A 22,081-nucleotide genomic window follows, 5' to 3' on the forward strand; every position below is an offset into this window, starting at 1 on the left:
AATACACTGACAGTGACTGTCAGGGGACCTGATTGACTAGTGCCAAATACACTGACAGTGACTGCCTGGGGACCTGATTGACTAGTGCCAAATACACTGACAGTGACTGCCTGGGGACCTGATTGACTAGTGCCAAATACATTGACAGTGACTGCCAGGGGAACTGATTGACTAGTGCCAAATACACTGACAGTGACTGCCTGGGGACCTGATTGACTAGTGCCAAATACATTGACAGTGACTGCCTGGGGACCTGATTGACTAGTGCCAAATACACTGACAGTGACTGCCAGGGGATCTGACTGATTAACTGGTGCCTCTTTAACACAAGAAACAAGTCTTCAAGGAGCTTTTAACTGGTGGTGCACCACCAGGAATTTCATTACCAACCTAACACTGGTAACATGTAGTTATTACCTGTACACCAGGGAGGTTCAGCATCCCATTTTCCCCAAATTACAGTGTTAAATTCACTGTCTACCTTTACTCATATACCATCACCATTATTATTTATGGTATGGCAGTATCAGAAAATCTAAAATAACTAATGCCAGATCGCCCCATGTTTACAGCGGACATATGGGATTTATCACAGAAGCCGTATGGTGAGGTAAGGCCCATCATGGCAATCAGACTGCACAAATAACTGCGGTGGAACAAACCATGGAAACACATACCACAAAGATCTCTGAGTTGCAGAAACAGGTTCAGGACCTTAACTCAGCCCAAGTTGATCTAAACCACCAACTAGCAGCACAGGAAGATTGGAGAAAATGGAGACACCTAAAGACCGTGAGCCTGTCGGATAGCATCACCATAGGAGAAATGCCACATTTCCTACACAGGCTGTTCACAGCTCTAAAGGGAGTGCAGAATTATTAGGCAAGTTGTATTTTTGAGGATTAATTTTATTATTGAACAACAACCATGTTCTCAATGAACCCAAAAAACTCATTAATATCAAAGCTGAATATTTTTGGAAGTAGTTTTTAGTTTGTTTTTAGTTATAGCTATTTTAGGGGGATATCTGTGTGTGCAGGTGACTATTACTGTGCATAATTATTAGGCAACTTAACAAAAAACAAATATATACCCATTTCAATTATTTATTTTTACCAGTGAAACCAATATAACATCTCAACATTCACAAATATACATTTCTGACATTCAAAAACAAAACAAAAACAAATCCGTGACCAATATAGCCACCTTTCTTTGCAAGGACACTCAAAAGCCTGCCATCCATGGATTCTGTCAGTGTTTTGATCTGTTCACCATCAACATTGCGTGCAGAAGCAACCACAGCCTCCCAGACACTGTTCAGAGAGGTGTACTGTTTTCCCTCCTTGTAAATCCCACATTTGATGATGGACCACAGGTTCTCAATGGGGTTCAGATCAGGTGAACAAGGAGGCCATGTCATTAGATTTTCTTCTTTTATACCCTTTCTTGCCAGCCACGCTGTGGAGTACTTGGACGCGTGTGATGGAGAATTGTCCTGCATGAAAATCATGTTTTTCTTGAAGGATGCAGACTTCTTCCTGTACCACTGCTTGAAGAAGGTGTCTTCCAGAAACTGGCAGTAGGACTGGGAGTTGAGCTTGACTCCATCCTCAACCCGAAAAGGCCCCACAAGCTCATCTTTGATGATACCAGCCCAAACCAGTACTCCACCTCCACCTTGCTGGCGTCTGAGTCGGACTGGAGCTCTCTGCCCTTTACCAATCCAGCCACAGGCCCATCCATCTGGCCCATCAAGACTCACTCTCATTTCATCAGTCCATAAAACCTTAGAAAAATCAGTCTTGAGATATTTCTTGGCCCAGTCTTGACGTTTTAGCTTGTGTGTCTTGTTCAGTGGTGGTCGTCTTTCAGCCTTTCTTACCTTGGCCATGTCTCTGAATATTGCACACCTTGTGCTTTTGGGCACTCCAGTGATGTTGCAGCTCTGAAATATGGCCAAACTGGTGGCAAGTGGCATCTTGGCAGCTGCACGCTTGACTTTTCTCAGTTCATGGGCAGTTATTTTGCGCCTTGCTTTTTCCACACGCTTCTTGCGACCCTGTTGACAATTTTGAATGAAACGCTTGATTGTTCGATGATCACGCTTCAGAAGCTTTGCAATTTTAAAAGTGCTGCATCCCTTTGCAAGATATCTCACTATTTTTGACTTTTCTGAGCCTGTCAAGTCCTTCTTTTGACCCATTTTGCCAAAGGAAAGGAAGTTGCCTAATAATTATGCACACCTGATATAGGGTGTTGATGTCATTAGACCACACCCCTTCTCATTACAGAGATGCACATCACCTAATATGCTTAATTGGTAGTAGGCTTTCGAGCCTATACAGCTTGGAGTAAGATGACATGCATAAAGAGGATGAGGTGGTCAAAATACTAATTTGCCTAATAATTCTGCACTCCCTGTATTTAAAAAAAATTATTTGTGGATTGTGATCACTTGAAAAACTTATCCAAATTAATTAAATTGAGCCCTTAATGTCAAATCCCAAGAAATACATTTTTTTTTCCTTTTAAATTTTAGTAATTCGAATAATTTATTTTAAGTTGCAAATCAGTTTTTTAGCATCCAATTTAAAAAAGTAATTACATGATGGAGGCAAATGTATTGGGACACACCTTTATGTGTTATTGAATTATTAAATTCAGGGGTTTCAAGCAGACCCATTGCCACATGCCATGCAGTCTGCATTTACAAACTTTTGTGATAAAAATGGGTCGTTTTCAAGAGCTCTGTGAATTCAAGCGTGGTGTGATAGGATGCCACCTTTGTAATAAGTCAGTTCATGAAATTTTATCCCTGCTAGATATTACAACCATAAATCTCAGTCTCCTCTTGTGCGCAGGACCCCATAGGGTTTCAGCCAGTACCCCAGCAGGGGTATATAAACCTTGTTTGCCCCACTGAAGCAATGCTTTCCTATGGGTAGGGCCTAATGCGCCAGTGGCACTCACCGTGCATGCACATTAGCCCACCCCCATCGAATGACGTCGGAGGAGGTGGAGTGCAAGTGCATATGTTAAGAGCCAGTAATTGTTAAAAGGTTATTTTTTAACCCTTTCTGCACCAGGGTCGAAAGAAACTATAGTGTAAGGAATACAGCTTTGATTTCCTTACACTATAGAATCCCTTTAAGTGTGGCATGATTTAGTCAGTTGAGCTACGGTTAGTATCTCTTCAAAATTAATTTGTGCCTATTTATTCAAACAGTTTAGACCAAGGGTGAGTTAATGATGGCCACTGCATCAATAGAGATTCTTCATCTTGGGTTGCCATAGAGATGATATTAGAAGATATTTAAGGTCCTTAGTTAGATGTTAAAAGCTCAAAAGTCAGTAACACAAACAATGGAGCACTTTCATCGTATAATTCTGAAAATAATTCCAATTGACTAAAAAGAAATAGGAGGATATTAATAATATCCTGTTATATTTTGTCACGATACTGGGGAACCCAACACGCTAACAGACACACAGACAGAAAGTGTGCAGTACCGGCCCTTAGAGTGGCCGGGCTAAGCACACACAGAATAGTCAGGAGACAAGCCGAGTAAGGGGAACCAGAAAACAGAATAACGAGAAACAAGCCGAGGTCAAAGGGTAGGAGAAAGTCACAAAGTCAGTATAACAAGCCAGAGAGTACGTAACCAGAAAGCACACGTTCAGAATCAATACTATAAAGCAAAGACCACAACAGGGCACAGATAGACAGGAAAGGTAAGTATTTAAATCCTAGCCTGAATCCTGATTGGCTAACCACCAATCAGTATTAACAAACACACGTGGGGGATATCTATACCCCCCACTGTGTTGGTTGCACTGTAGCTTTAACGCCGGGTCACGTGAGTGACCCCGGCGCATAGATAATAGTGCCGGCTCCCAGCGTGCAGCGTTAGACATGCTGCCGCTGGGAGGAGGAGAGGAGGACGCGAGCGGCGTGTCAAGAGGAGAGGAGGACGCGAGCGGCGTGTCAAGAGGAGAGGACGCCGCTCGCTTATCGGTAAGGGGAGAGGGGACCGCGGGCGGCGACGGACCGAGGGAGAGTGCTGCGAGAGGATTGCAGCCTCCCCTCACTGCTGCCCGCGGAGCCCTGACATATTTGATATTTCCACAAATCTAAGTACTATTTCAGCTTATAAAACTACACAATTACTCACACATGCATAGTATTATATATAATAGTTTGCAAAAAAACACTATTATACGTTATAGTTACACATTAACAATGACTTAATAAGCAGTAAAGCCCCCAATTTACTGCAACTTTACTCATTACTGTAATGATGTCATGACGTCCTGACATGTATAGCGCAATATTGCCAATTTTTCCTAGAGAAAAACCTTTGGTTTTCTGAAGGATGAAAAAATTGAAAAAGGTTGCTGAGGACGACTAGAATTCCCACCATATATCTGTGATGAGATGAAAAGCACCATAAGTACCGAGTCAACTTTTAAAGGGCTCTAAAAATTGTGAGTTTGAAAAATTATTCTTACATACATATATTTGCATATATACAGATTATTATTATTATTATTATGATATTTATAGAGTGCCGTCAAATTCCGCAGCGCTTTACAATGGGTGGACGAACAGACATGTAGTTGTAAACAGACAAGTTGGACACACAGGAACAGAGGGGTTGAGGGCCCTACTCAACGAGCTTACATGCTAGAGGGAGTGGGGTAAAATGACACAAAAAGGTACAGATAGTATTAGACTAGTGACAGTTGCAGAAGAGGAATCAGTTTGGAGCTATTAACAGTTTAATTGATACGCTTTTATGAAGAAGTGGGTTTTTAACGATTTTTTGAAGGAGTGGAGACTGGGTGAGCATCTAACAGAGGAGAGAAGCGAGTTCCACAGGAACGGTGCTGCCCTCGAGAAATCTTGAAGGCGAGCATCAGAGGTGGGAGTACGGACAGAAGATAGACGTAAGTCTTCAGCAGATCGTAAGGGCCTAGACGGGACATACATGTGTATAAGGGAGGATAGATAGGTGGGAGCAGCATTATGTAGAGATTTGAAAGCAAGAACCAGAATTTTAAATTGAGCTCTATATTTTATAGGAAGCCAATGTAGGGACTGACATAAGGGTGAGGCATGGGAGGTGCGGGCGGACAGGAAGATGAGCCTCGCCGCCGTATTCCTTATGGTCTGTAACGGCGCAAGTTGGGAGCACGTAAGACCACTGAGAAGCGGATTACAGTAGTCAAGGCGAGAAAGGACAGTGCAATGGACCAACACCTTAGTCGCATCTGGCGTTAAGTAGGGGCGGATGCGCGCAATGTTTTTGAGATGGAAATGACAGGATTTGGCGATAGATTGAACATGAGGCTTGAAGGAGAGGTCGGAGTCAAAGAGAACACCTAGGCAGCGAGCCTGCGTGGTGGAGCTGATGGTAGTACCGTTGACTTGGAGGGAGACAGACACAGGAGTAACAACATTACACTATGTATGCTTTTCAACTTATTTAATATAGGTGAAAGAAATTTCTATGTATTGGTGACCAAAGAAATACGGAGCGTAAGGTAAACCAAAATATTTCTGTGTGCGCAAATCACCTTACTTGTCTCCAATTTTATCATATGTTTAAGCGTAAAGAGTGACATTACACTTGGGTCATTTTTAGCTGTCCCAGACTGTCTATTTCAAAAGTCCCACTCTGTCCTTTATTTCTTCTCTCTTTTATACTACATTTTGTTGGCTTACTGTATACGCTATAGCAGTTCACTATTTGGAATCTTTTAAACAGCACTGCACAAAATAAAATGGAAATGACGGTGTACTACACCTAAAGTTGTGATGGTCAGTATGACCCAGTGCATTATGGGAGAAGTGTTCTATTCCCCACGGCAGATCCCAATGTCACCTTTGGTTTAAAAACACAATACAGAGTAAGCTTTCCAGCTGAGAGAGGAGCAGAAGTGGCCTGGTAATGCTGTTGAGAAAGTGACCTGATTCCGTTTACATTTCATTCATGGGCCGGGAGGATTAGGGAAGGTTTATCCTGGCTGGCCTACGTAAGTGCTGCTTTCTAACGAGACAATATTGTTTTCTAACAGGGTCAGATAAAGGGGAGAAGGAGGGGAGAAGGAGGGAGCACAAAGCATGAGAGATTTGCGGGATAAACTTAGCAGTTTAGTAAGAAATAATGTGTCCAAAGTCAGGCTTGTAGTGACTGTGATACTAAGTGGCCCTGTGGGCTACAGGAGTACCAATGCAACCTGTTCAAATCAGAAAAACTATTGATCTCACAAAAGGCAGAATGGGCTGCAGTGAGGAGACTGGCTTGGTGCTGGGTTACAAGTGAAATTACCTTGATCAAAGTACACAATAATTCATCTACTACCATCCAGCAGTTTTGTACCCCCACCCTAGAATTAGATAGGACATCCCTGATGTTTAAAATCCTTCCCAGCAATGGGACGCTCTCATCCAGCAATGATATAGATCCAACCGCTATATAGAGAGCTGCTCCAACACAACCAAAAGACTTTTCTCACATTCCACTTCACCATTGAGAACGTGAAGAGCCATTGATGGCGAAATGCGAGTCGGGGCTCTTACATAGTGTATGTCGTGGTTATGAGTGATGACAGATTTTATGTTATTATTAATGCCACAGCTTATTTCAGTTTTGGAGGTTAAGAGGAAGCCAGCCTGTGAGTAAGTGTTAATATCACAGGTTAGTCTGCTCAGTTAGGACTACCATGGGAGATAGGTGCCCTCGAAGGACCAGTGATACGGAAATTCAGTAAAGGATGAGTTAGTGATTTGTTTGTTCTTTGCTTCTAATTATTATCTTTCTTTTTATGAGCTGGACACTATTTTTGTAGATGTTTTCTTTACAAATGTTTTTTTTTTATTTATTGCTATACCTTATATTCTGGATATATTTGTACATATATAGGAGAGCGAGAGAGAAAGGCAGGGTCTGAGATAGATAAATCCTAATATCTCTCGACCTAAACCTTACAAGTGCTAGAGCAACCCATAGAGAATAGGAATAAATTAAAGGCGACAGCCGGGTATGGGCCCGACGCTCCAGCGCCATCTATTTTCATGGCTAGTTGATTCGGCAGGTGAGTTGTTACACACTCCTTAGCGGGTTCCGACTTCCAGAGCGTTAGGAATACAGTTTTATATTCCTTTAACTACTAGGGTTATCTCTACTTCTAATGAGATTAAACATTAGGAAAATAAAAAATACAATGTGCAGCTTAGTTAATAACGCCTTTGTATTTGCATTAGATTGGGAATTGTTTTGTTTTTTTCATGTCAAATGGGGTGGTTCTCACCAGCCTGCCAAATAATGTGTCATAAAATTGCACAAAATTGCAGGTCAAGAGCAGAAAAGAGGAATAATTGCTCTAGCAGCATGATATGTGTAAGGCACGGGAGAAAGACCAGGGTGATGTTATATTTGTATACCTCTTAAAATTATCATGCTGTGAATGGATCTTAATTTATGAAGAATCAATGTGAAGCTTTGTCTTGGAAGTGTGGACACTTTTTCTATGTTTAGACTTCACAATCCTACATTTGTTTCTCAGAAGGCTGAGAGGAAGTGGCACCACTTGCAGGGAGATAGAACATATGGGCTGAACATTGTGGATACTTCAATATACTTTAGGGGAACTAAATCTAAATCGCGAAGGTCTTGACTGATAAAATTACTCCATAACCGAAAAAAGACAGCAGCATTTGGGACTCTAAAATTACCTGCAGATTTACAATCAGATCTATACAAGGTTATGGACATTAGGTCATGCACTTAAACTGGAAGAAAGGAGATTTAGTCTAAGTCAAAGAAAATATTTTTTTTATGGTACGAACAATAAGGATGTGGAATTCTCTGCCTGACGAGGTGGTTTTATTGGAGTCTACACAGATGTTTGACTAGCAATTGGATAAACGCTTTAAAAATTACATCCTTGTATATTATAATTTTACATCAGTGGGGTAACAGCTTCTTGATCCAAGAAGAGATCTGACATTCTGCGGTCAAGAAGGAATGTTTTTCTAGTGTGTTGCAAAATTAGAAGCACTTCAGACTGGGTTTTTTGCCTTCTTTTGGATCAACAGCAAAAACAAATGTGTTAAAGGCTGAACTTGATGGACACGTCTCTTTTAGCTATGTAAGTTATGTTGAAGGAAGTAAGAACTCATAGTCCACAAGGCTACACAGCAAAGAAACCAGGAAGCATTTCTGCCTTATAAATGGAACATATATTTATTTATTTATAAAATATTTTACCATGAAAGATACGAGATTTCTCTCGTTTTCAAGTATGTCCTTTTTTATTTGATAAAAGACTGATCCATTAGAAAGGTATACACTTTTGAAAATCCAACGCCTAATAATATTTCAGGTGACAGGCAATCACTTAAAACTCTCCAGAAATCTCTTACATATAGTAAGTTGTCCAGTATGCCAGATACACTTGACATGAATAAGTCAAGTTTCGTTAAAACAGAATCCAATAGTGGTGATGTTTTAGGACAGCCAGATAAGGAATACAAAAAGAGTTAAGAGGGAAAAAAAAAGTAATGAATGCTTAAACATGTAAACAAATTTAAAGGGCTCCTTAAAAAAAAGCAAAAACATTTAAACATATAGTGAGTTCCCAAAATCAAAAATACAAAAAAAAGGCCTTGTAACATTGACTGCAGTAAATAAAGTCTTCTACATCTGCCACAACAGAAACAAGTTTCTCTATTCCAGTGTAGGAAAGTTCTCACCAATATTGATTTTAAAACTGGGAATATTGTCCGGTGTGTGGTAGTATTGATGGACGTCTTCTTGATTTCTGGAGGGCCGGTGGGCTGCGCGCTAGTAAGCTCGACTTCTCCTTTCGAAGACTTTGAGAGAAATTGTGCAGAGCAGCATTTAGTGGGCAAACGCAGACATGATGAAAAAATAATCAAGTCTATTGAGTTCAACCTTTAAAACAAATCTTTTTTAAGCTGGAAAAAAATAAAAAGCAACAACCCTTTTTGAAGCGATGGCCAATAATGGCACAAAAAGAGAGAGAGAGGAAAAAAAACTCTTCTTGACTCCAAAATGTAAGATTTCTCTTTGAATCAAAAATCTGTTTACCCTTGAATATTCTGTTTCTGTCAAAACAAAAACAAACCTCATCCAGGCCTTTTTGAAAAATCGCTACAGAATCTGACGACACAACCTCTGTAGGCAGAAAATTCCACATCTGTATTGTTCTTGCTACAAAGAATCCTTTCCTCCTGTTGTAAGTGAAAATGCCTTTCTTCCAGTCTTAACGAGTGACCTCTTGTCTGTTGTATATTCCTGCTAACGAGCAGGTTAGCACCTAACGGTATGTAATGACACTGCATATATTTATTTAGTGCAATAATAAGACACTCATAGGCACCAACAAATGCACCTTTTCTAACCTTTTGTCATAAGTAATGCTTTCCTTCCCCCCTTACTAACAGAAATGGGGAACAGCTGTAGCAATAGATGGGATGTGCAGGGAACAGGACATCAGGTACTGAACACATATTGAATATTGGTATAACGTTACATTGATTATAACTAAGTATTAAAATAATGTTAACTGACCTCATAATCAACTCCTTGCATGTGTGAAACTGGATGATCTCACGTGGCAGTGTTAAATGTGCTTCAACTACCACGACGCATTGAGGAAACAAGACAGATGCAGCTTCTGTTCAGATCAGGCCAATCACATGGCTCAACTCACAGCAAAGAGCTAAATCAATCGGATATGATATTATGGTGAGGCTGGGCTTAGGTAAAGCTGATGAGAGAAATTGATACTGCTGGATTTCACAATGTTTTTCCTTATTTTGAAAAATGTTGATCTTTTTCGAAAATGTTTTAGTTATGCGGAATAAGTGATTTAATAAAATATATAATATTTAATGCTAAACCTGACCCAACTGGTCTTCATTTTATACCATTGCTCTCGAATCTAGGGGATCCTTAAAGGAAAACTCCAAACAGTATAATGCTACAACACACTGTAGTGGTTATTGTGCCCTGGCAACCCTCACCGCATTACAAGTAGTCCACACTTTCTAGAGTGGTTTGACTTCTTTTCTGCGGACCACCGGGTGTCGCTCCCCATCTTCTCTACATCAGACACAGAGACAGTCCGTCATTCTCTATCTGAGCTTAGTCCAGTGATGTAGGACTTAGCTCAATTGCTGAGTGACGTTGTCAAAGTGTTCCTTCAACAACATTCTTGCAGACCTTATTGAGAGAAGCCTGGGCATCTGTAGGCTCATTAATATACTCTGTTTGTAACATGATTAGGAAGGGAAAAGTAAGAGAAAAAGGGGAAAAAGGAGAAGAAAGGGAAAACTCCCCAAAGAGGGCGGTTCAGCATCAAAATATTGATCCGGATTAGGATCTACTCGGAGGCCCTGTGAAAAAAAAAAAAAGAAAAAAAGGGGGTAATCACAGGACCATCCACACTTCCTTAAGGGATGTCTATTCGACATTTAGTGTCTTTTGTATGTGTTTTATGTTGTTTGGTTTGTTATAAGTTGACGCAGGTGGCTAGGAAATACAAAACTCAATTACATAGGGTAAAAGATAAGGTAATAAAATATCGAAAGAGAAGGAAAAAAGTAGGATCAGAAATATATGATTAGTGTTGTCTCAATAAATGCACAGGGCCTGAACTCTCCTCAAAAAAGGAGACTATTATTTGAACGGGCAAAAAAAGAGAATGCGCAAGTGGTAGGAGTACAAGAGACCCACTGGCGGAGAGATGATAAGATAACATTTAGTTCCAAAGATTTCTCCACCTCATTCTGTTCGTCGTATAAAGATAAAAAAAAGAGGGGAGTTGCTATTTTCTTTTCTTCGGCACTAAATCTCTCCACAAAGTACGTGAAAACGGACAAAATGGGTAGATGGATTATTTTTATAGGGACAATAGAAAATCAATTATATACAATAGCGAATATCTATGCCCCAAATACCTCCCAGATACCGTTCCTTCACAAGTTTTTTGCACAATTAGAAAAAATTAAGCAAGGGCGTATTATTGTCATGGGTGATTTTAACCTGACTATTGACCCGAACTTAGACAGAAGCTCGGAAAAGACCAAAAGTCCCTCTAGAAATAACATTAATTTGGCAAAAAAAAATCGTAATATTATTCAAAATGAAGGGCTTTATGATTGCTGGAGGATTTTTCATCCCTCAGAGAAAGATTTCACGTGTTTTAGTAAGACGCACTGTTCATACTCAAGAATAGATTTTATATTTGGAGATCGAAGCTTATTGGAACATGTGCAGTATACAAATATAGGTACGGTCACGTGGTCGGATCATAACATGGTAAAAATTAAGCTAAAGAATAATATCTTAAAGCAAAGACCAGATTGGAAATTAAATAATAAGTTATTAATTACTAAAGTGAATAGGGAACAGATTGCCAATGAGATAGATATGTACTGGGAGAAGAATGACAATAACGAAGTGTCCTCGGACATAAAATGGTGCGCATTTAAAAGCGTCATCAGGGGCCATTTAATTAGTCTAGAAGCTAAAGATAAGAAAAATAGACAAGAATCCCTATCTAGTTTATATATTGAACTAAGTGAACGCCATAAGGAAAATATTGCTGCCCCGGGGAGAACCAGGTCAAATCAGATCAGGATCTTAGAAAATAAAATCAATGACATTTTGATGTCCAGAATAAATAGAAATCTACAGATTATGAGAATGAACTATTATTATAGGGGTAATAAGGCGGATAAGATCCTTACTAATAAAGTGAAGAATCAACAAAAAAATAAACTAATTACAAAAATAAAACAGGGAAACGATACTATATTGGACCCTAAGAAAATTGGAATGGTATTTAGAGATTATTATTATAATTTATATAACTTACCGACGATATCATCCCAAGAGGAGATAAATAATTACCTCCAGAGTATTCATATCCCTAGACTTAACGAGCTACAATTAGAGCAATTAAATGCAGAGATATCTCTGCAAGAAGTTCTGGATTCAATAGATTCTATGAAAAAAAATAAGGCTCCAGGCCCAGATGGGTTTACGGATTCTTTTTTTAAAATGTATAGGGACAGACTGGCCCCAGGGATGGCGGAATGTTATAACTTAGCGATCAACACCGGCAAATTACCTAAGGAAATGCTGGAAGCAAATATTACTCCGATTTTAAAAAATAATAAAAATCCAGAAGAAATAACGAATTATCGACCTATTGCCTTATTAAATAATGATTATAAAATCTATGCCTCAATTATCGCCAATAGAATTAAGAATATAATTTCTTTCCTGATTGCGGAGGATCAGGTAGGCTTTATACCAGGCAGGATGTCCTCAAACCATATCAGGAGGATATTAAATATATTTACTAAAATCCATGAGAATAAAACTCCTTTCTTAGTGATGGCCTTAGATGGAGAAAAGGCATTTGACAGGGTCGGTTGGAATTTTATGAACTCAACACTAAAAGTGTTTGGATTTGCTGGCCAGATCCTATCAGCGATAATGGCCTGTTATTCTTCACCATCTAGTAGGATAGTAGGAGGGGGGATTAAGTCAGAGTGGTTTACGCTATCAAATGGCACACGCCAAGGCTGCCCTCTTTCTCCTCTATTATACATCCTAACGGCGGAACCTCTGGCATATGAAATACGTAACAACACGGATATAACTGGGTTCAAAAAAGGGGACAAGGATTTTAAGATAAGTCAATATGCCGATGATACTTTGATAACGTTAACCAACCCCGGCAAGTCAGTTCCAGTTGCCATGCAGGTAATTGAAAGATATAGTCTCCTGTCAAATTATAAACTTAACGTTAAAAAAACACTGGCATTATCCTTCTATATGGAGGGAAGAGAATTGCAACAGCTAAAAGAACATTTTGCCTTCAAATGGGAAAAAAAGGGATTTGTATATCTTGGAATTAACATAGTGAAGGATCCAGAGAACACAATGAAGGCCAATATAATTCCCCTTATTAGAGAATGTACTCACTCTCTGAAACAATGGAACGCCTTGCAGCTATCATGGTGGGGAAGGGTTAATTTTGTTAAGGCATATGTCTTCCCTAAGTTTATTTACTTATTGAGGATGATTCCCTTACAGATTCATCCCCAACGCCTTAGACTTGTGAATAAACTATTTAGGGATTATATTTGGTCTGACAAGAAACCTAGAATTGGCCAGGATCTTCTATATTTGAAGTATAAGGAAGGAGGGATCGGTTTTCCAAACATTTTTTTGTACCATCAAGCGGCACAGCTGATGCATACTCTGCCTTTAATTAGGCAGCACCCGTGCTCACAAGATTGGTTTAAAATAGAAGGGGCAGATATTACAGATCCATATAATAATATTAGATTAATGTGGCCGACAAGAAAGAACAGTAGAAATAAAAATATAAGCTGTAGGACGGATAATCTGATAACTAGATCGCTCTTAAAGTTTTGGCTACATCTCAAAAAACTTTTAGACCTGAAAAACAAAGTCTTACCTGCTCTCACTTTTAAAAATTTAGACATATGGATGGAAAACATGGATACGTCCGAATGGACTAGATTTGGAGTAAAAAAATTAGCGGACCTTTTAGTAGATGGGAAGATTATGCCCTTTGCTGAGATACGCAGAATATATGGTATTTCGTTTTCACAATCGTTTAATTACATTAGAATCAAAAGTTTTTTGCAAAGCGCCCTTGGAAGAAATATGTGCTCTTTCTCATTGTCTAAATTAAATGCGCTGATAGATTCAGAGAAAAATACTAAATTACTAACGAGATGCGTTGAGATTATAAAAATGATAAAAAGACCGGTTTACCCTATAGCGAAAAGCAAATGGGAAAGAGATTTGGCAATAAAAGTCGATATAAAGGAATGGTATAAGGCTTTACAATCAGTCTACTCCACGATACACTGTCTAAATATCAGGGAAGCACATTTTAAAATACTTAATAGATGGTATATGACTCCTAATAAGATTCAGAAATTCACAAAAGAGGGGACATCTAAATGTTGGAGATGTGGAAATGAGGGAGCAAATGAATTACATATATGGTGGGACTGTGCACCAATTAAGAAAGCCTGGGTTCAATTAATGGATCACATAAATATATTTTTGGACTTGAACCATTCTTGGACCCCAGAAAATTTGCTTTTACATCTGAATCTACCGCAATTAACTAAAGATAAGAGAGATCTTTTGATTCAGGCTCTGATGGCCATCGCCAAAAATTGGAAGGGGACAATAGTAGATCCATGGCTACAAATCAAAGCATCTATTATTGTTCAATGTAAAATGGAAAGGGGAATAGCCTCTAATCTAAGTATTAATATTAGACAATATGAGATCTGGGATGATTGGCTAAAGGTCCTCGAGAATTAAATGTTGAAATATAAATACTGTGCGGCAATTAATCGGTAACTTCTGATTGGTAATTTCTGAAGGAGTGGAAATGTAATCTAATCTTATGTAATTTAAGGGTAGAGTTGAATGAATAGGGTAGGGTGGTCAACTTTGTTATATGTTTTCGAGTCTCTATGTATGTCTTTATTTATTGTACCTGTTTCTATGATATGTATGACATGTACGCAATGTATGATATGCTTATATGTGATGTTTATATAAAAGAAAAATTAATAAAAAAAAAAAAAAAATACTCTGTTTGTACCTTCATCACTACTCAATAAGCTTTTATTGTATTAGAAAATTGCATTGTTACAATTAAACTATATGCACAGTTTTAAGGCAAAGCAAAAGAGAAAGTAAACTAGCCCCTGGCGTGTTGTACAAATGACTTTACACACGCTCCCATCACTTAGATATGACACTAGAACCGGCCTGAAAATGGCATGGACATTTCTTGACAGTAATTGTGGCTAATGAACAGTTTGATGCTAATGAGGCAAATTACAAATTATATATATTTCCTTTTTTTTTTTTTTTATTGCGTGCATCCTGGCACGCGAAGAAAAACATTAATATATGAATTATATTTATTTTTTTAATTAAATTCAACAATGGTTGCCAACCATTTTTTTTTTTTTTTTTTTTTTTTTTTTTACAAAGAAGTGCTACGTGTAAGGAAAAAAGAACAAATAATGTAAGCAGATTGACAAAGCATACACAACATACAATGGGAACACACATAAATAAAGTGAATGTTAAAGTAAAATAGGATAGTAGCAGATGTGGAACACATTGAAGATTTGCTTACTGTAGTTAAATATGTTTACAGTGTGAAAAAAATGTGACAAAGCAGATGGTATGGTTTGTAACAAGGACACAGATACCAGCAATAAATGGACACATATCCAGATACAAAGCATAACAATCTATTCTAGAGGGTTTCCCCGCCCCCCCTCCCACCCCCAGACATTTGTGGGACTAGTCACATGCAACCGCAAAACAAAGTATCCTCAAACTTTATTCTCTAAAGGCATGCTACAACATTACAAATATATGTTTATTTTTGAGGTAACTGACTACATCTCCCTTGATGCTTTGCCAGCATGGCTGAAAGAGCTTTATGTGAGATGTAGTCCATAACATCAGGAGTGCCGAAGGTTGCCTACTCTTGGTTTACAGTATTTCTTTTTATAGAAATGCTGTGAAATTGTAATCCGGGGCAAGAGCCTTGCTCATGGTGAGATAATCAATCCTGATGAGCTCTGGTCCAGTCAGAAGCTTCTTATAGAGCAGTGGTTCCAAAACCCAACCCAGTACTCAAGTACCCCCTAACAGTCCAGGATTCAGGGATCACCCAGTTGTGTTTAAGGTGTTTTATGAAAAAGAAGAAAAAAAAAAACTTTAGACACACAGATACATACCCTAACACACACAGAACACCCCCCACACACACACACACACAGCACAGCGTATCTCTGTATCTGCATGTCTGTGTTAATGTGTGTATCTGTATGTCAGGGTATGTATCCTTTAGTATGTCATTGTATGTATCTATGTGTCTGTTTATCTGCATGTGTCAGTGTGTGTAACTGTATATCTGCATGTGTATCTGTGTGTCAGGATAAGTATCTGTGCAGAGGATGTGTGTCAGTGTCTGTATGTGTCCTTAAGCATCAGTGTGTATATAAATGTGTCTGTGTATCTGCAGGTTTGTCATTATATGTATCTGTGTGTCAGTGTGTGTGTGTCTATGTGTATCTGCATGTGTGTCAGGGTGTGCATCCTTAAGTGTATCAGTGTGTGTATATATGTGCATCTGTGTGTCAGGGTTTGCATCTGTGTATCAGAGTGAACATCTATGTATCTTTGTATCTGCATGTGTGTCAATGTGTGTATCTGTGCATGAGGATGTGTATCTGCGCGTGAGGATGTGTATCTGCATGTGTGTCTGTGTATCTACATGTGTGTCTGTGTATCTGCATCTGTATGTAAGGGTGTGTATCTGCTTGTGTGTCTGTGTATCTGCATAAGTGTCGAAGTGTGTATCTGTATTTTAGTGTGTGTATGTATATATGTGTCTGTGTATCTGTATGTGTGTCAAAGTGTCTGTGTTTCAGGGTGTTTAGCTGTATCTGACACACAGATACATACCCTGACACACATACAGACACACATATACATACCCTGGCACACACACAGATACACACTGACACACAGATACATACCCTGACACACATGCAGTTACACAGACACATAGATACATACACTGACTCACTTAAAGACACTGACAGACAGATACATACCTTGACACACATGCAGATACAATGACACACATATCGATACCCTGACATACATACATACACAGATACAGATGCAGACACTGACACATAGATACATACCCTGACACACATACGATGTCTGCATCTGCATGTGTGGCCGCTCACTCACTGACAGATGCATACACTCATTGACAGACACACACTCTCATATACACTGACAAACAATGACATACACACACTCACTGATTTGAAACACTTATAGACAGACATATACTTACTCGGACAAACTCACTGACAGAGGCACGCACTCACTGAAGACACATACACACATTCACTGACAGACACTCACTGACAGACACTCACTGACACACACACTCACTCACATTCACTGACACACACACACATACATTCACTGACACACACAAACACACACACTCACTCACTATTATGAATACTTTTTTTTTAATTGAAAGCCACCCACAGCCTTCCTACTTTTGGGATAGCTGGGTGGATATTTCACCTGGGGTCCAGTGGGGCTACTGGGCAGAGAGGCGGCAGGCAGGCGGGCGGCGAGGGAGCATTTTCCCCTGAGCGAGCTGCACAGTGATGCCGGGAGCTGGAATATGACGTCATATTCCGGCTCCCGGTATTATTGCTGGTCACGTGAGGGAGCTGAGCAGAGAGCTGAGGGTAAAATGCTCCCTCGCCTGCCTGCCCCGGGGGAACCGAAAGGTGGCCAGCCAGCCAGCTCTTGGGCTCCCATAAATTGAGGCAAACAAGGTATTTGCCTGGGCATTCGGGGGCGGCGTTTTTTGCTGTCCCCTGGAAATTGACGCCCAAGGCAAATGCCTTGTTTGCCTCGCGGCAAATACATCCCTGTGCGTATCTGCATGTGTGTCAGTGTTTGCAAATGTGTATCTGCAGGTATGTTTGTGTGTGTGTGTATCTATATGTGTGTCAATGTTTGTTTATGTGTCTGCATGTGTGACAGTTTGTGTGTCTAGGGCAGAGGAGTAGCAGGGAGAGCCTGGCTCAGAGAAGAAGCAGGGAGAGCCTGGGGCTGAGGAGAAGCAGGGAGAGCCTGCGGCAGAGAAAAAGGGCATATGGAACAGAGAAAAATGTATACATTTGGAAAAAGAATTACAACATTTTTCTAATCGGAGGGGTACAATTTATGGAAATGGGCTGCCAAGGGGTACTCGAGTTTAAAAAGGTTGGGAACCACTGCTGTAGATGATTACACAAAGACATCCAGAAGCTGAATGTGTTAATTAAGGAGTGCATCTAGTGGTGGTCTAACAGCTGCTAGAAGTGATTTTTTAGACCAGAGGTGCCCTAAAGGTAGATGCCCAGATGTTTAAAAACTACAGATTCTATGATGCTTTGCCGTTCTAAAGGCATTCCATAGGCATGCAAAGCATTATGGTAGTTATAGTTCTACAACATCTGGGGATCTACCTTTTGGGCACCCCTGTTTTTGACAAATGTAACACTGCGGTTTTACACATAGTACTTTGTTTTACATTGTCTGTGAAAAGAAGATGGCATCTATGCACCAAAACCACCAAATTAAAATGGATGATAGCATCACACATTAGTTTGATGGCTTCATGCTGGGAAGCTTCCATTTTACCACATCACAAAGGTGTTGCACTGGGTTGCTGGTGACTTTGGAGGTCATTGAAGTTCATATTGAAATGATGTGAGCTTTGTAACCTGTCTCGTTATCCTGTTAGAAAGAGCAATTTGAGAATGGATAGACTAAAGCTAAAAGGGTACGCACATATAGGCACCAATACTCCGGTAGACTGAGGCATTTTGATGATGGTCAATGGCAAGCGAAAAGTGACTTGACAAAAGCCAAATAGTGATAGCTAAATGACTGGGTCAGATCATAGCTAAAATGGCAAGCCTTGTGGGGTGTTCCTATTATGCAGTAGTAAGTAACTACCAAAAGTGCAAGGGAGGACAACCGGTCATGGGCGCCCAAGGCTCATTAATGTACGTGGGGACTAGCCTGTCTGGTCTAATCACAGAACTGGACTATTGGGCAATGGAAGAAGGTTGCCTGGTCTGATGAATCAAGTTTTCTTTTAGATCATGGGTGGCCAGATGCATGTGTGTCATTTACTGGGGAAAGAAATGGCAGCAGGGAACAAGGCAGGCCAGCTGAGGCAGTGCTATGCACTGGGCAACGTTTTCATAGGAAACCACGGGTGTGGATGTTACTTTGACATCTACTACCTACGTAGAGATTCTTGCAGACCACATGCACCCCTGACAATCGTGATACCTGCTGACATTGGCCTCTTTCAGCAGGATAATGCACCCTGCCACTCCAGGGGCTTTAATTTGTGTGCATTATACTGTATATATATATATAAAACCCCTCTCTGCTACACCCTCCCCTTCTCTCGTCTCATGCCCTGCACTCCTTTCTCTATTCTCCCCATCCTTCTTGCACTCTGTCTCATCCCAGACTCCATCCATATAAAACCCACTCACACCTTTTTGTCTCTCTCTCTCCTCCTGCTTCTAGCAGCTGGTGATTGTCAGCTTACCTTAGTTGGGAGTCCAGTAAGCAGAGATTTATGCTCACCCTTGCAATTAAACACAGGCCAAGGTTCACCTGGCCTGTGAGTCTGGGCACGGGGGCTGTGCAGGATATTGCTCCAAGTCGCAGTACAGGTAAGGACACAAGCAGGAGAATCGTCAAGGGTAAGCCAAAGTCAGAGGATGCCAGAAGTCAGGATACACGGAAAGAAAGTCAAGGTAGGAGCCAACTGGAGAACACTGGAATCACAAATACTAACACAGGAACCAGAGTCAATTAACTGACACTGCCCTCAGGGAGAGGCAGCGTCTTATACCTGTCTAATTAGGCATCTGCTTCAGGTAGGCTGAGATTGGTAGGAGCAGCCACAGGTAACGTCCAGTCCCCAGTGCTGGAGATAAGGCAGGAATAAAGATAGACTGAAGCAAGAAATGGAGAGTGGCTCTCTGGGGCGAACACGTCTGGCTGTCTGGATGTCACGGTGAGAGCCGTGACACTCCTACAGTCTGGCTCTTTCCCCTTCAAAAGAGGACTACTTCAATACTACTTCTCTCCCGAGAGCCCAAACGACTGTTTAATGCTTTGAACTCTCTTCTTCGCCCTGTCGTGCCTCCTCCTCCTACCAACTTGACCCCCACAAACTTTGCAACTCACTTCACTGAGAAGATTTTGAAAATCCACTATGACCTTTTCCCCTAACCACACTCTCTCAGCTGTCCTATGCTCATTTTCACCCGCTACCGCAGAAGAGGTTTCTGCTCTGCTCTGTTCCTCCTTCCCTACCACCTGTTCCCTCAATTCTATTTTCGCATATCTCGTCCGCACTTTGTCTCCTTCACTTGCACTGCCTCTCACTAAAATTTTCAATCTCTCCCTTTCCTCTGGTACATTTCCTCTACTCTTCAAACATGCAGCCGTAACCCCAATTCTGACAAAGCCCAACCTTGACCCTAATTCCCCATCCAACTACCGCTCCATCTAGCTACTGCCGTTTGTCTCCAAGATCCTTGAGTGACGTGTGTATGCGATGTTTGACAGACTTCCTCGAATCCAACTCTCTGCTTGACCCGCTTCAGTCTGGATTACGCGCTTGTCACTCTGTTGATGATAAAAGTCTGCTGTGATAAAAGTATACAATGATCTTATCACTGCTAAATCCCATGACTACTACTCTCTCCTAATTCTCCTTGACCTTTCTGCTGTTGATCATCAACAGCTGTTGATCATCGACAGCTTCTTCTCGTCCTCCCTAATCTTGGTCTACGAAATACCGCTCTCTCCTGGTGCTCTTCCAACCTCTCCCAGCGCTCATGGGGTTGGGGTCTGTCCTTGGTCCCCTATGGTTCTCAATCTACACTGCCTCCCTTGGTAAACTCATCAGCTCCATTGGTTTCCAGTATCATTTCTATGCAGATGACACGCAAATTTATCTGTCCTCCCCTGATTTCTCACCACCCCTCTTGACTCATTTTTTCCAACTGGATGGCTGCTCATTTCCTTAAAATGAACCTGTCCAAAACTGAAATTCTGGTCTTACCTCAATCAAGTGTTGCTACTCCCTTGTCTGTGTCCCTCCAAGTCAATGGTGCTACCATCTGCTTTGCCTCTAAGGCTCGCTGCCTAGGTGTTCTCTTTGACTCTGACCTCCCCATTACCCCTCATGTCCAAATAATCACCAAAACATTGCGCGCATCCAATCCTATTTAACAACTGATACGGCAAAGGTGCTTGTCCATGCTGCTGTCCTCTCTCGCCTTCACTACTGTAAGCCGCTTCTCAGTGGTCTTACGTGTTTCCAACTTGCCCTGTTACAGTCTATAATGAATGCGGCAACAAGGCTCATCTTCCTGTCCGCCTGCACCTACCACGCCTTCCCCTTTGTCAGTCCCTCCATTGGCTTCCTGAAAGATATAGGTCTCAATTTAAGATCCTAACACTTGCTTAGAAATCTCTACACAATGCTGCTCCCACCTACTTATCCTCACTAATGCACAAATATGTCCCGTCTAGGCCCCTACACTCTGCCGGAGACCTACGTATAACCTCTGTTTGTACTCCTACCTCTGATGCTCACCTTAAAGACTTTTCTAGGGCTGCACTGTTCCTATGGAATGCCCTTCCGCTCTCTGTTAGACTCTCACCCAATCTCAACTTCTTCAAAAAAATCTTTGAAAACTTAATTCTTTAGGAAAGCATATAAATTAAACTGTGAACAGCTTTCCCTCCTCGCACCTTGATTCCTCTCCTGAAACGGTCATCAAAACAAAACACTAAGCCCTCAATGAATTCTATCCTAGCAACCTACTTTTCTACTCTACCCTCACCTTTTGTGTCACTATACCCCACTCCCTCAAGCATGTAAGCTCATTGAGCAGGGCCCTCAATTCCCTCTGTTCCTGTGCGTCAAACTTGTTTGGTTACAAATGCGTGTCTGTTAGTCCACCCATTGTACAGGTCTACGGAACTTGTTGGCGCTATATATATATATATATATATATATATATAAAAATAACGATAATTTAGGCACTCACCCTTAAAAAACTTTCAGTTGTCTTGCCTTAGGTGCTACCAGCGTCTGAGATATGTAGTCAAAGGTGAAATAGGAGCACTCAAAAGGACTTTTTCGATGAATTTAATGTGGTAGAAAAAGTTTACAACCAAGTGTAACGCATATCAATCGACGTTTCGACCCCTAAGGGTCTTTTTCAAGATCAAACAACAAGTGAAAAAGCAGCATTTAAATATCAAATACACATGTATAACTCACCAATCGTGTGCAAGTGATTAGCCAAACCCGGAAGTGCCCC

Source organism: Pelobates fuscus, chromosome 13, assembly GCF_036172605.1.
Source record: "Pelobates fuscus isolate aPelFus1 chromosome 13, aPelFus1.pri, whole genome shotgun sequence".
Lineage (NCBI taxonomy): Eukaryota > Metazoa > Chordata > Amphibia > Anura > Pelobatidae > Pelobates > Pelobates fuscus.